We start from the raw sequence: 5,201 nt of genomic DNA on the forward strand, positions 1-5,201 counted from the left end.
AGGACTCTTATGAGTTCATCCAGTATGTGCATGAGTTGCTGCATAAGATGGGGATCTTGGATACCCATGGATTTGACTATGTTTTCTACCAGTTTTCCAGTAACGCGAAGATTTGGTGGAGGTATTTTTTTGCTTACAAACCAGAGGGTTCCCCTCCCCTGACTTGGACTCAGTTGCGGCCTTCCTTGAGAAGCATATGCCCCGATCTTTGAGAGAGGTGCGTAGGGAGGAGTTTCTACATCTTCAGCAGAGGGGTATATGTGTGGAGGCCTATGTGACCCTCTATCTGTATCTGGCCCGTTATCCCACTCCTTTGATCCTGCGGCTCGACGGGGATCAGGCGTTTTGTTGGTGGGCTAGTCGGTTCTCTTCAGATTCCCTGCCTTCAGATAAAGGCTATGGGGGCTTTCTTCCAGTCCATCGTTGAGCATGCTTCTTTGATTGAGGGCGCTAAGGCCCGTGCATTTGGAGGTGGTGGTGACAAGAGACCGCGTCACATGGGGAGTTATGGTAGTTCTAGTTCGAGGGGCGCCGGTCAGTCTTCTAGGCCATATCAACCATATTCTAGCCACCCTGTGCACTCATCTTTGCAGGTTTCCTCCAGTGAGCCACCCAGACAGAGAGCTCTCAAGAGTTCATTTTCTCGACCGGTAGACAGGGTTGTTTCATTCGGGTCCTCAGCTTCAGTTTATCAGCCATCATCCCCTTTGATCTATTTTTCATGTAGAGAGGTTGGGCATATTGCTAGAAGATGTTCCTGACCCCGATGGGATTATCAGTCACAGATGACTCCGAAATTGTCTGGTGGTCGAGGTGGTGCTTTGAAAAGGGGCGGTGCTCAGTCTGGCCATGCTGGTTCTCAAAGTTCTAGAGGTGGATCCCAGGCAGTTAGAGGTGAGTCCCAGAGTGCGAGAGGGGGATCTCAGACTGGACATAGTGGGGCCCATTTTTATTCATTTTCAGATAGGCCCGAGGCAGAGGCCTCAGATGCTGTTATCTCAGGTGCCATTTTTGTCCGTCATAGAACAGCATCTGTGTTATTTGATCCTGGATCCACTTATTCATATGTGTCTGCATATCATCCCGTTGATTAGGATTTGCCTTGTGATATCATAGCTATACCTGTTCATGTGTCTACTCCGGTTGGAGATTCGGTGGTTGTTGATCGAGTTCACCGATCCTGTTTGGTTACTTTTATGGGGTATGACACTTGGCTAGATTTGATGATTCTTGATATAGTGGACTTTGATATTATCTTGGGTATGTCCTGGCTCTCTCCTTATCACGCGATATTAGACTGTCACGCCAAGACATTTTATTTAGCCATGCCAGGCATTCTAAGACTTGAGTGAAGGGATACTCCTAGTCCCACTCCGAAAAAGATCATCTCCTTCGTTCAGGCAAAGAAGTTAGTGAATAAGGGGTGTTTAGCCTATCACGTTCATGTGTGAGACACGACTATTGCATCTCCACCCCTTGAGTCCATTCCTATCATGAGCGAGTTCGCGAAGGTATTCCCGTCTGATCTGCCGGGTATGCCACCCAATCGCGACATTGATTTCTGCATTGACTTGGATCCAAGCACTCGCCCAATTTATATTTCGCCGTGTCGGATGGCACCTGCCTAGTTGAGAGAGCTTAAGGAGCAGTTATAGGATTTATTAAGCAAGGGGTTTATTAGACCGAGTGTCTCCCCTTATGGTGCTCCTGTGTTATTTGTGAAGAAGAAAGATGGGACCATGAGAATGTGCATTGATTATCGCCAGCTGAATAAGGTTACCATTCGAAACAAGTGCCCTATGCCTCGTATTGATGATCTATTTGACCAGCTTCAGGGTGCTTTAGTATTTTTGAAGATTGACTTGTGTTCAAGCTACCACCAGTTGAGGATCAGGGCTTTTGGATGAGATATAGACACTATGAGTTTCTGGTAATGACTTTTGGGCTTACCAATACCCAGCTGCATTTATGACTTTGATGAATGGCATCTTTAGGTCATTCCTTGACTCCTTCGCGATTGTGTTTATTGATGATATGTTGGTGTATTCCAAAAGTAGAGAGGAGCATGAGAGCCACAATCGTACTGGTCTTGAAGAAGCAAAGCTTGTTTGCTAAGTTTTTGAAGTGTGAGTTTTGGTTGGAGTCTGTGGCATTCTGGTGCCATCTTTGTGTCTAAGGATGGGATTATGATTGACTCACAGAAGATTGAGGCTGTGAGAGGTTAGGCGAGGCCCGCTACTGTTACTAAGGTTCATACTTTTGTGGGTTTGGCCAGCTATTACTGCCGCTTTGTGAAGGGTTTTGATGCTATTCCTTCTTCTTTGACCAGATTGACTCAGAAAGATATTCCCTTTCAGTGGTCAGATGATTGTGAGGAGAGCTCTCAAAAGCTCAACCTTCTTTTAACTTCAACCCCGATCTTAGCATTACCCGTAGAGGGTAAGGATTTCGCGGTCTATTGTGATGCATCCCGTATGGGTTTGGGTGCTGTGTTGATGCAGGAGGATAGAGTGATAACTTATGCTTCTCGTCAGTTGAAGATTCATAAGAAGAATTACCCTACCCATGACTTGGAGTTGTTGGCCATGGTCTTCCCTTTGAAGATTTAGAGGCACTATTTGGACTGTGTCCATTGTGAGGTTTTCACATATCACCGTAGTCTTTAACATGTTTTTACCCATAGAGATCTTAATTCCAGTTAGCGCCGATGGATGGAGCTCCTAAAGGACTATGACATATCTATTCTTTATCATCCCGGGAAAGCCAATGTGATGGTTGATGCCTTGAGTCGCAAGATAGTGAGTATGGAGAGGTTAGCTCATTTGATTATTTCCGAGCATCCATTGTCCATGGAGGTTCAGACTCTGGCCAACAGTTTCGTTCGCCTTGATATTTTAGCCCCAGGCTGGGTTTTGGCTTGTGTAGAGGCGAGGTCATCTTTATTAGACCAAATTAGGACTCATCAGTTCTAGGATGCTCAGTTGAGCAAGATTCGAGATAGAGTTTTGAGGGGTGAGGCCAAGGAGGTCGTGATTGACCCCGAGGGCATTTTGAGGATTAAGGGACGCGTGTGCGTTCCTCATGTTGGTGATTTGATTCAGTTGATCTTGTCTAAGGCTCATAGATCTCGCTATTCCATTCATTCGAGGGAGACTAAGATGTACCGTGATTTGAAACAGCACTATTGGTGGTATTGGATGAAGAGGGATATAGTTGATTTTGTGGCTAAGTGTGGGAATTGTCAGCAAGTTAAGTATGAGCACCAGTGACTCGGTAGTGTACTTCAGCGGATGCCCATTCTCGAATGGAAGTGGAAGAGGATTGCTATGGATTTTGTTGTGGGTCTTCCGAAGACCCTGGGTAAATTTGATTTTATTTGGATGATAATTGATCGGCTGACTAAGTCCGCTCACTTTGTTGTGGTTCAGGTTTCTTATACCGCGGAGAAGTTAGCCAAGTTATACATCCGGGATATTATGAGGTTGCATGGGGTTCCTATTTCTGTCGTATCTAATCGGCTTACTATCTTCACTTCCCGATTCTGAAGGGTTTTTCATGAGGAGTTGGGTACCCGATTGGATCTCAGTACAGCTTTTCATCCCCACACCGATGGCCAGTTCGAGCGAACCATTCATGTGTGTTCGAGGACATGTTGAGAGCGTGTGTTATTGATTTTGGTGGTCATTGGGATCAGCACTTACCATTGACGGAGTTTGCGTATAACAACAGTTATCATTCGAGTATTGGCATGGCGCCGTTTAAGGCTTTATATGGTAGGAGGTGTAGATCTACGGTTGGCTCGTTTGATAGGTTTGAGGTTTGACCTTGGGATACGAATCTGTTGAGAGAGTCCCTTGATTGAATGAGAGTTATTCAGTCAAATCTTTTGACAGCTTAGAGTCGGTAGAAGATGTATGTAGACCGGAAGGTCCGAGATTTAGAGTTTGTTGTTGGTGACCAGGTTCTATTGAAGATTTCACCCATGAAGGGTGTTATGCGATTTGGGAAAAGGGGCAAGTTGAGCCCTAGGTATATTGGCCTGTTTAAGATTGCTGACCGTATGGGCGATGTTGCTTATGAGTTAGCCTTACCGCCAGGTTTGGCGGGAGTTCATCCGATTTTTTATATTTCTATCTTTGAAGAAGTACCACGCCGACGGTACTTACATTGTTTATTGGGATTCGATATAACTTGATGAGAATTTGACCTATGAGGAGGAGCCTATTGCGATCTTAGACAGGCAGGTTTGAAAGTTGAGATCGAAAGAGACTACTTCTGTAAATGTGCAATGAAAGCATCATCCTGTTGAGTAGGCTACTTGGGATACTGAGTCCGACATGTGTAGCCGATATCCCCAGTTGTTCACTGATTCAGGTATTTTCCCGCTCTTTTCCCTTCATCGCTTGAGGACCAGCGATGGTTTAATTGGTATCTGATGTAACGACCCATTTGGTCGTTATAGTCTTTCCGGCACGTTCGCCCCTTTTTGAGCTTGGTTAGCTCATTTTTGACCCAAAGGGGCCGTTGACCCGCTTCACGAGGTGTCTATATTTGATTAGGGGGACTTTTTGTGAAATTTGGGCTTAAAGCAAAAAAGAGTTGACTCAAAGTTGACTTTTGGGTAAACAGACATTTTTCAGAAATCTATCAATTCCCAGAGGACCGGATGGTCGTTTAGAACTTGTGTGTATATCTGGTTCGATTCCAAATGCACTCGGATGCATTTTGAGACTTGGGTTGGGAAGTTGGAAATGAGGTATCGGGGGTTGACTCGGTCAATGAGACCTCCGTAGGAAATTCTGAGGCCACGAGTGCGTTCGTAGCGTGATTTTATGTGTGTCTGTGTATGTGGTTTGAGAGCATATGGCCTTGGGAATTAGACGAAAATTCAAGTTGAAGTGTGAAAACTTGGGAAAGTTTCTAGTGTCTGGTGCCCACTTTGGCGGTACCAGCACCGGGCAGTGGCACCGTTGAAACAATCATCCTGCCTCTGAAACGGTCTTTGCTTGATTGGGTATGAGCGCGCGCGATCATGGGGATATTCTTTGGACCGGTAGTAGCGTCGCGGAGCGGAGTGACGAGCGATTAGTTCATTAAATGAAGTCTTAAAAGCCCTTAGTCTATCATTTGATACCATTAGAAAATTGAGCTCTTGAGAACTATTCTAGTGGATTCTTGGAGGAGATTCTTGGTGGTAAGTC

The sequence above is a fragment of the Lycium ferocissimum genome, chromosome 1 (genome assembly GCF_029784015.1).
Source record: "Lycium ferocissimum isolate CSIRO_LF1 chromosome 1, AGI_CSIRO_Lferr_CH_V1, whole genome shotgun sequence".
Classification (NCBI taxonomy): domain Eukaryota; kingdom Viridiplantae; phylum Streptophyta; class Magnoliopsida; order Solanales; family Solanaceae; genus Lycium; species Lycium ferocissimum.